Below are 11,284 nucleotides of genomic sequence, written 5' to 3'. Positions count from 1 at the left end.
CGACCTCAGATGATCCGCCCACCTCAGCCTCCCAAAGTGCTGCAATTACAGGCATGAGCCACCACGCCCAGCCAATAGGCCCCATAATTTTTTTAAGTCTTTTTTTTTTTTTTTTTTATTGCTGGGGGTACAGGACAAAGACAATAAAAATGTTGAAACTTCAATATATTCTGATTACAGCTTAAAATAGCTCGGGACAACTTGCAGGAGGTGTTACATAGGGGGAGCTATCATTGTGGGAGGTGTTATACATCATCTTAAGAAATTATCTCAGGCCAAGCACAGTGGCTCACGCCTTTACTCTGGGAGGCCGAGGTAGGAGGATTGCTTGAAGCTAGGAATTCGAGACCAGCCTGGGAGACATGGCGAAACCCCGTCTCTACCAAAAATACAAAAATTACCCCACCATGGTGGTGCATGGCTGTGGTCCCAGCTACCTGGGAGGCTTAGGTGGGAGGATGGTTTGAGCCTGGGAGGCAGAGGTTGCAGTGAGCTGAGATTGTCCCATTGCACTCCAGCCTGGGTAACACAGCCAGACCCTGTCTCAAAAAAAAAAAAAAAAAAAAGATCTCAAGTAATGAGATCTAGGAGAATGATTACTTGCTTACTTGCTATTCTCAAACTTCAGTCTCCAGTTAAAGAAACGGCAAACATAGAGACTCAGCAAACCTCTTTCCTGTTTCACATGCAACCTCCATTGACAGACACTCAGAAGGAACAGTGCTCACTGACACCCCCACCTTCTGTCCTATAACTCAAATGGCCTAGGGGCCTGGGACTGCTGGCCTCCAGACTGCTCTGGGGAGCTTTCTGTACTTTTTCTAATGCCTATGCAAATTCAGTTCTTAAAACCAACAAGCCAATAAGTCTTTGTTCCCCTCAAATTATGTTTGAAGCAATTCAAAATGCTTTCTAAGTATATATCTTAATAAAATAAAATTTATATTACCAGATTGGATCTTTACATAATGAGCAGTTTTTTGTTTGTTGTTGTCGTTGTTGTTGTTGTTGTTGTTTTTAATTGAGATGGAGTCTCGCTCTGTCGCCCAGGCTGGAGTGCAATGGTGCAATTTCAGCTCACTGCAACCTCTGCCTCCTGGTTTCAAGCGATTTTTCATGCCTCAGCCTCCCAAGTAGCTGGGATTACAGATGCCTGCCACCATGCCCATCTAAGTTTTTTTGTTTGTTTGTTTGTTTTTGAGACGGAGTCTCACTCTGTCGCCCAGGCTGGAGTGCAGTGGCGTGATCTCGGCTCACTGCAAGTTCTGCCTCCCGGGTTCACGACATTCTCCTGCCTCTGCCTCCCGAGTAGCTGGGACTACAGGCACCCACCACCATGCCCGGCTAATTTTTTTATTTTTAATAGAGACGGGGTTTCACTGTGTTAGCCAGGATGGTTTCGATCTCCTGACCTCATGGTCCGCCCACCTCGGCCTCCCAAAGTGCTGGGATTACAGGCGTGAGCTACCGTGCCCAGCCTGTTTTGTATTTTTTTTTAGTAGAGATGGGGTTTCACCATGTTGCCCAGGCTGGTCTTGAACTGCTGACCTCAGGTGATCCACCCACCTCGGCCTCCCAAAGTGCTGAGATTACAGGCGTGCACCACCGCGCCCAGCCAATGAGCAGTTTTCTATGCAACATTTCAGATGCAGCTTCTGGCTTTAGAACATGGAACTTCAGTCTTATCTGTACAGTACCTGGACATTGTGATATCATTTAAAAATACCATATTAAAATACACTTTTAAAACTTTTATTATGGAAATTTTCAATCACACACAAAAATAGAATAATCAATCCTCCTGTACCCATCACCCAGCCCCAACAATGATCTTCTTAGGAAAATGCATTTTAAGATTCACCCATGTTTTTGTATGAATCAATAATCTGTTCTTGTTTATTGCTGAGTAGTATTCCACTATATGGATTATCACAATTTATCATTTTTGATTGCTCATTTTGGGAAAATTATGTATAAGTAGTCATATACATGTTTTTGTATAAATGTAAGCTTTCATTTCACTTGGATAAATACCTAGAAGTGAGATTGCTGGGTCACATAAGTATATGCTTAACTTTATAAGAAACTGCCAAATTTGTTTTTCCAAAGTGGCTGTACCATTTTGTATTTCCACCAGCAATGAATGACTGTTACTCCACATCAAGGCCAATATTTTGTATTCAGTTCTTTATTTTAGCCATTGTAATAGGTGCATAGTGGTATCCCATTGTGGTTTTAATTTGCATATCCTTCATGACTAATGATGTTGAATATCTTTCCCTATGTTTATTTGCCATCTATACATCTTCTTTGGGGAAGACAGATATTTGCACAGTTTTAAGTTTAATTATTTGTTTCATTATTGTTATGGTTAAAGAGTTCTTTATATATTCTGGATACAAACTCTTTATTGGATATGTGATTTGCAAATATTTTCTCCTTGTCTATGGCTTGTATTTTCATTCTCTTCACAGAATGAAAAAAGCAAAAGTCTTTTTTTTTTTTTTTTTGAGACATAGTCTCGCACTTTCGCCCAGGCTGGAGTGCAATGGTGCAATCTTGGCTCACTGCAAACTCCGCTTCCTGGGTTCAAGTGATTCTCCTGCTTCAGCCTCCCAAGTAGCTAGGATTACAGGCACCCGCCACCATGCCCAGCTAATTTTTGTATTTTTAGTAGAGATGGTGTTTCACCATGTTGGCCAGGCTGGTCTTGAACTACTGACCTCGTGATCCACCCGCCTCAGCCTCCCAAAGTGCTGGGATTACAGACATGAGCCACCATGCTCAGCCCACAAAAGTCTTTAATTTTTGTAAAACTTAATTTCTCATTTTTTTCTTTGATGGATTGTGCTTTTAGTGTCATATTTAAATACTCATAGTTGGCCGGGCATGGTGGCTCACGCCTGTAATCCCAGCACTTTGGGAGGCCAAGGAGGGTGGATCACCTGAGGTCAGGAGTTCGAGACTAGCCTGGGCAACATGGTGAAACCCTGTCTCTACTAAAAATACAAAAATTGGCTGGGCCTGGTGGCGCATGCCTGTAATCTCAGCCTCTTGGGAGGCTCAGGCAGGAGAATCGCTTTAACCCGGGAAGCGGAGGTTGCAGTGAGCCGAGAGCACACCATTGCACTCTAGCCTGAGTGACTAGAGCGAAACTCCATCTCAAACAAACAAACAAACCTCATAGTCAAACTCAAGGTCTCTTACACTTTCTCCTAGACGTTTTATAGTTTTATATTTTATATTTAGGTCTATAAACCACTTTGAAGTAATTTTTGTATAAGGTATGAAGTATGTGTTGAAGTTCCTTTTTTGCATATGGATGAAGAATCATTCTAGCACCATTTGTTGAAAAAACTGTTCCTTCTCTATTGAATTGCCTTTGAACTTTTGTCAAAAATCTGTTGACTATATTTGTGTAAGTTTAATTTGGGCTGTTTATTCTGTTTAATGTTTATACGTGTCTATTCTTTCAACAATACCATGCTGTCTTGATTACTATAGCTTTACAGTAAGCCTTAAAGTAGTATGGGTCCTCCAACTTAGTTCTTTTGTTGTTGTTTTATTTAAAAAAAACAAAAATTGGGCCAGGTGCATTGGCTCATGCCTGTAATCCCAGCAGTTTGGGAGGCCAAGGTGGGCGGATCGCTTGAGGGCAGGAGTTTGAGACCAGCCTGGCCAACATGGTGAAACGCCCTCTCTACTAAAAATACAAAAATTACCCAAGTGTGGTGGTGGGTGCCTGTAATCCCAGCTACTTGGGAGGCTGAGGCAGGAGAATCACTTGAACCAGGGATGCAGAGGTTGCAGTGAGCCGAGATTGCACCACTGCACTCCCGTCTGAGCAACAAAGGGAGACTGTCTCAAAAAAAAAAAACGAACAACAACAAAAAGAAACAAGAAACCAAAAACAAAAAAAATTGGCTCCTGTAGTTTAATTACCTTTTCCATTTTATTTATTTATTTATTTATTTATTTTTAATTTTTTTTTTTTAAATAGAGACAGGATCTCTCTATGTTGCTGCCCAGGCTGGTCTCAAACTCTTGGGCTCAAGTGATCTGCCCACCTTGGCTTCCCAAAGTGCTGGGATTATAGGTGTAAGCCACCATGCCCAGCCTCCATATAAATTTTGAATCAATTTGTCAGTATCTAAAAATGTGCCTGAGATTTCCTTGAGATTGTGCTGTTTGTGGGAGAATGACGTCTTATTGAGCCTTCCAAGCCATATAGACATTTTATGTGTACATTAATTTAGATCTTCTTTATTTCATCAATGTTTTGTAGGTTTCAGCATATGGATGCTGTACATATGCCTTAAATTTATACCTAAGTTCTTAATTGTTAGTTGAGCTATTTTAAATGGTGCTGTCTTTTAAATTTCAAATTCTAATTTTTCATTGCTGTTATACAGGAATATATGATTGACTCTTTTAAATTAACCTTGCATCCATCCTGTGACCTTGCTAAACTTGTATTAATCCAACAGTTTTATTGTAGATTCTTTAGGAATTTCTTCATAGATAATCATGCTGTCTGCAAATAGAGACCATTTTGTTTCTTCCTTTCCAATCTGTATGCCTTTTATTTCTTTTTCTTGCCTTTCACCATTAAGTATGATATTAGCAGTAGTTTTTTTTGTAGATGCCACTTAGATTAAGGAAGTGACCTTATATTCTTAGTTTCTAAGAAGTTTTTTATGGAGTTTTTTGTTTGATTGGTTTAATCATGAATGGATGATGAATTTTGTCAAATGCTTTTTCTATACCTAATAAGAGCATTCTTTTTTCTTTTCATCTATTCTATCGATGAATTATATCAATCGATTTTCAGATGTTGAACCACCTTTAAATTCCTGGTATAAACTTCATTTTTTTTTTTTTTTTTTGAGATGGAGTCTCACTCTGTCGCTAGGCTGGAGTGCAATGGCGTGCTCTTGGCTCACTGCAACCTCCACCTGCCGGGTTCAAGCAATTCTCCTGCCTCAGCCTCCTGAATAGCTGGGACTACAGGTGCACGCCACCACGCCCAGCTAATTTTTGTATTTTTAGTAGAGATGGGGTTTCACCATATTGGCCAGGCTGGTCCCGAACTCCTGACCTCTTGATCCACCCACCTCAGCCTCCCAAAGTGCTGGGATTACAGGCATGAGCCACCGCACTCGACCCTCATTTGGTCCTTAATTAATAAACTTTAGTTTTTAGATCAGTTTTAGGTTTATAGCCAAATTGAGCAGAAAATACAGAGAGTTCCCATATACCCTGTTCCCCCACAACACAACCTCCCCAACCATCAGCATCCCATACCATAATGGTACACTTGTTACAACTGATGGCCCTACAATTACACATCATTATCACCCAAAGTCCATACTTTGCATTAGTGTTCATTCTTGGTGTTATACTTTCTATGAATTTTGACAAATGTATAATGACATATTCACCATTGCACTATTATACAGCATAGTTTCACTGCCCTAAAAAAGTCCCGTGTTTCACCTATTCATACCTCCCTTTCTCCCAACCACTGACAACCACTGATCTTTTTATTGTCTCCATAGTTGTGTCTTTTCCAGAATGTCATATAGTTGGTGTCATACAGTATGCAGCCTTTTAGATCAGCTTATTTCACTCACTGATAAGCATTTGTTTCTTCCATGTCTTTTTATGGCTTGACATCTCATTTCTTTTTACTGCTGAATAATATTCCATTGTCTAGATATACCTCAGTTTATTTATCATTCACTTACTGAGGGACATCTTGGTTGCTTCCAACTTTTGGCGACTATGAATAAAGCTTCTATGTACATCCATGTGCAGGTTTTTGTGTGGACACAAATTTTCAGTTTATTTGGGTAAATAATAAGGCATGCATTGCTGGATTGTATGGTAAAAGTATGTTTAGTTTTATAAGAAGCTGCTGTCTTCTGAGGTAGCTGTACCATTTTGTATTCCCATCAGCAAGGATTAATATTCCTGTTGCTCCATATCCTTGCCAATGTTTGGTATTGTCAGTGTTTTGGATTTTAGTTATTCTAATACATGTGTAGTGATAGCCCATTGTTTTAATTTGCAATTCTCTAATGATGTAATATGTTTAAATCTTTTCATATGTTTACTTGCTATCTGTATATCTTCTTTGATTAGGGGTCTGTTCAGGTCTTTTGCCCAATTTTTAATTGGGCTGCTCATTTTCTTATTGTTGAGTTTTAAGATTTCTTTGTGTATTTTGGATAAGAGTCCTTTATCAGATGGTTCTTTTGCAAATATTTTCTCCCAGTCTGTGGCTTCTCTTCTCATTCTCTTGACGTTGTCTTTTGCAGAGCAGAGGTTTTAATTTTGTTGAAGTTCAGCTTATCAATTGTTTCTTTCATGAACTGTAATTTTGGTATTGGATCTAAAAAGTTATCACCAGCTGGGCGCGGTGGCTCATGCCTGTAAATCCCAGCACTTTGGGAGGCCAAGGCGGGCAGATCATGAGGTCAGGAGATCGAGACCATCCTGGCTAACACGGTGAAACCCCATCTCTACTAAAAATGCAAAAAAAAATTAGCCGGGCGTGGTGGCGGGTGCCTGTAGTCCCAGCTACTCGGGAGGCTGAGGCAGGAGAATGGCGTGAACCCGGGAGGCAGAGCTTGCAGTGAGCTGAGATTGCACCACTGCACTCCAGCCTGGGCAACAAAGTGAGACTCTGTCTCAAAAAAAAAAAAAAAATTATCACCATACCCATATGTGTTAGTCTGTTTTGTGTTGCCCTGAAGGAATATGTAAGGCTGAATAATTTATAAAGAAAACAGGTTTATTTGGCTCACAGTTCCACAGGCTATACAAGAAGTGTAGTGCCAGCATCTGCTTCTGGTGAAACCTCAGGAAGTTTACAATCATGGCAGAAGGCAAAAGGGGAGCCTAGTGTATCACATGGTGAGAGAGGGAGCAAGAGAGAGGAGAGGAAGTGCCGGGCTCTTTTAAAACTAGCTTTTGCATGAACGAATAGAGTGAGAACTCATGTATTATCTCAAGGAGGGCACCAAGCCATTCATGAGGAATCCACCCCCATGACCCAAATACCTCCCACCAGGTCCCACCTCCAACATTGGGGATCACATTTCAACATGAAATCTGGAGTGGATACACATCCAAACTGTATCAGCAAAGTCATCTAAGTTTTTCTCTGTTATTTTATAGGAGTTTTATGGTTTGCATTTTACATTTAGGTCTGTGATTCATTTTGAGTTAATTTTTGGGATGGGTTTAAGGTCCATGTTTAAATTTACTTTTTGCACATGGATGTCCAGTTGTTCCAGAACCATTTGTTGAGAAGACTATCTTTGCTCCATTGTATTGCCTTTTTTCCCTTGTCGAAGGTTAGTTGGCTCTGTTTATGTGGGTTTATTTCTGGGCTCTCTGTTCTGTTTCATTGATCTATTTCACGAATATCACACTGTCTTGATTACTGCAGCTTTCTATAAGTCTTTTTTTTTTTTTTTAACTTGTTAGAAACCGGGTCTTTCTATGTTGCTCAGGCTGATCTTGAACTCCTGGGCTCAAATGATCCTCCTACCTCAGCCTTTTGAGTAGTCAGGATTATAGGTATGAGCCACCATGCCTGACCTCTAGTAACTCTAGTAAGTTGGGTACTATCAGTCCTCTAACTGTTCTCCTCCTTTATTGTTGAGTTGGCTATTCTGTGTCTTTGCCCCTTCACATAAACTTTAGAATCAGTTTATCAACATCAACTCCTGGGCTCAAGTGATCCTCCCACCTCAGCCTTTAGAGTAGTTGGGATTATAGGTGTGAGCCACCATGCCTGACCTCTAGTAAGTCTAGTAATTTGGGTACTATCAGTCCTCTAACTGTTCTCCTCCTTTATTGTTGAGTTAGCTATTCTGTGTCTTTGCCTCTTCACATAAACTTTAGAATTAGTTTATCAACATCCACAAAGTAACTTGACTGGATTTTGATTGGGATTGCATTGAATCTATAGATCCAGTTCAGAACTGACATCTCAACAACACTGGGTCTTCCTATCCATGAACATGGACTATATCTCCATTTATTTAAGTCTTCTTTGATATTTTTCATCAGAGTTTTGTAGTTTTTCTTATATAGATCTTCCACATATTTTGTTAGATTTATACCTATTTCTTTTCCGAAGGATATAAATGGTATTGTGTTTTTAATTTCAAATTCTGCTTGTTCATTGCTTACAGTGTATCAGAAGGCAATTGGCTTTTGTACATTAACTTTGTATCCTACAACCCTGCTATAATTGCTTATTAGTTGAAGGAGGGTTGTTTGTTGATTCTTTTGGATTTCTACAATCATGTCATCTGCAAACAAAGATAATTTTACTTCTTCCTTCCCAATCTGTATGCCTTTTCTTTTTCTTGTGTTCTTGCATTAGCTAGGACTTCCAGTATGATGTTGAAAAGCAGTGGTGAGAAGGGACATATTTGCAATGTCACTGATAGTGTGAGAAAATCTTCAAGTTTCTCACCATGAAGTATAATGTTGGCTGTAGGTTTTTTGGTAGATGTTCTTCATCAAGTTGAGCAAGTTCATCTCTATTCTCAATTTATTGTGAGTTTTTCAAATCATGAAATGGTTTTTTTTTGTCAAATGCTTTTTCTGCATCTATTTATATGACCATGTGATTTTTCTTCTTTAGCCTGTTGATGTGATGGATTACATTAATTGATTTTCAAATGTTGAACTAGCCTTGCCTACCTTGGATAAATTCCACTTGGCCATGGTGTGTAATTCTTTCTTTACATCGTTGGATTCAACTTGCTAGTATTTTGTTCAGGATTTTTGAATCTCTGTTCATGACAGATATTACTCTATTGTTTTCTTTTCTTGTATTTTTTTTTTTCTGAGACAAGGACTCACTCTGTTGCCTAAACTAGAGTGCAGTGGCATGATCATAGCTCCCTGCAGCCTTGATCTCCTGGACTCAAGTGATCCTCCCACTTCAGCTTTCCAAGTAGCTGGGACTAGAGTTGTGTGCCACCACACCAGCTACTTTTTTTTTTTAAAGTAGAGATGAGGTCTTGCTATGTTGCCCAAGCTGGTCTTGAACTCCTGAACTCAAGTGATCCTCCCACTGTAGCCTCCCAAATTGTGGGATTACAGGTGTGAGCCACTGCACCTGGCTCTTGTAATGTCTTTGTCTAATTTGAATATTAGGGTAATGCCAGCCTCATAGAATGATTTAGGAAGTATCCCCTCTGCTTCTGTCTTCTGGAACAGATTGTATAGGATTGGTATAATTTCTTCCTTAAATGTTTGGTAGAATTCACTAATGAATCCATTTGAGTCTGCTGGTTTCTGTTTTGGAAGTTTATTAATTATTAATCCAATTTCTTTAATCAATATAGGTTTACTAAAAGTATTGATTTCTTTTTGTGTTAATTTTGGCAGATTGTGTCTTTTAAGTAATTAGTCCATTTCATCTAGGTTATCAAATGTGGGGGCATAGAGTTATTCATAATATTCCTTTATTATTCTTTTAGTGTCCATGGGATCTGTAGTGATGCTTCTCTTTCACTTCTGATATTAGTAATTGTGTCTTCTCTTTCTCTTAGTAAGCCTGGCTAGAAGTTTATTAACTTTATTGATTTTTTTTAAACTAGATTTTGGTTTTGTTATTTTTCTCTATTGGTTTTCTGCTTCCAGTTTCATTGATTTCTGCTATAATTTTTATTTATTTTATTCTGCTTATTTGGATTTAATTTGCTCTTCTTTTTCTAGTTTCCTAAGGCAGAATATTGGATTAATTATTTTACCTTTTTCTTCGATGGCATGGTGGAGATGGTTGGTGTTGTATGAACTCAGATTCATGACAATTGAAGAAAGTTGCACCTTGGCCTTCTCTGAGCTAAAACTGAAAGCTGGATTAATGATTTTAAATCTTCTTTTCTAATATATGTATTCAATACTATAAATTTCTAAGCACTGCTTTTGCTGTATCTTAGACATTTTGATAAGTTATATTTTCATTTATTTCAAATATTTTTAACTCTCTTCATCAGACTTTTTCTTTGACTCATGTATTACTTAGAAGTATGTTGTTTAATCTGGGAGGCCAAGACAAGTGAATCACGAGGTCAGGAGATCAAGACCATCCTGGCTAACACGGTGAAACCCCGTCTCTACTAAAAAATACAAAAAAATTAGCCAGGCATGGTGGCAGGCACCTGTAGTCCCAGCTACTGAGGAGGCTGAGGCAGGAGAATGACGTGAACCCAGGAGGTGGAGCTTGCAGTGAGCCAAGATCGCACCACTGCACTCCAGCCTGGGTGACAGCGCGAGACTCCGTCACAAAAAAAAAAAAAAAAAATAGAAGTATGTTGTTTAATCTCCAGGTATTTGTGATTCTCAGGTATCTTTCTGATATCAATTTCTAGTTTAATTTCATGAGGTCTGAAAGCAGACACTATATGATTTCTTTTATATTTGTTAAGGTGTGTTTTATGGCCCAGAATGTGATCTGTCTTGGTGAATGCTCCATGTGATCTTGAGAATTGTAATCTGCTGCCTGCTGCTGGATGAAATATTCTATAGATGTCAATTATATACAGTTGATTGATAGTGTTGTTGAATTTAACTATGTCCTTACTGGTTTTCTGCCTGCTGACTGTGTCCATTTCTGATAGAGGAGTGTTAAAGTCTCCAACTATAATAGTAGATTCACCCAGGTCTTCTTGCAGTTCTATCAGTTTTTCCCTTACATATTTGGATGCCCTGTTGTTAGGTGAATACACATTAAAAATTCTTGTGTCAGCGGGGTGCAGCAGCTCATGCCTGTAATCCTAGCACTTTGGGAGGCTGAGGTGGGCAGATCACCCGAGGTCAGAATTTCGAGACCAGCCTGGCCAACATGGTGAAACCCAATTTCTACTAAAAACTACAAAAAATTAGCCAGGTGTGGTGGCAGGCGCCTGTAATCCCAGCTACTCAGGAGGCTGATACAGAATTGCTTGAACCCTGGAGGCAGAGGTTGCAGTGAGCTGAGATTGTGCCATTATACCATTGTACTCCAGCCTGGGTGACAGAGAAAAATTCCATCTCAAAAAAAGAAAAAAAGAATGATTATGTCTTCTTGGGGTATTGAATGCTGTTTCATTATGTAATTTCCCTCCTTATCCCTGATACCTGTCCTTGCTCTGAAGTTTGCTCTGCCTGAAATTCTGAAATTAATATCGCTACTTCCACTTTCTCTTTCTTTCCCTTTGTTTTTTTTTTTTTTTTTTTTGAGAAGGAGTCTTGCTCTTTTACCCAGGCTGGA

Source organism: Pongo abelii, chromosome 14 (assembly GCF_028885655.2).
Source record: "Pongo abelii isolate AG06213 chromosome 14, NHGRI_mPonAbe1-v2.0_pri, whole genome shotgun sequence".
NCBI classification, from domain to species: domain Eukaryota; kingdom Metazoa; phylum Chordata; class Mammalia; order Primates; family Hominidae; genus Pongo; species Pongo abelii.
Note: the sequence above shows the minus strand (reverse complement) of the source record.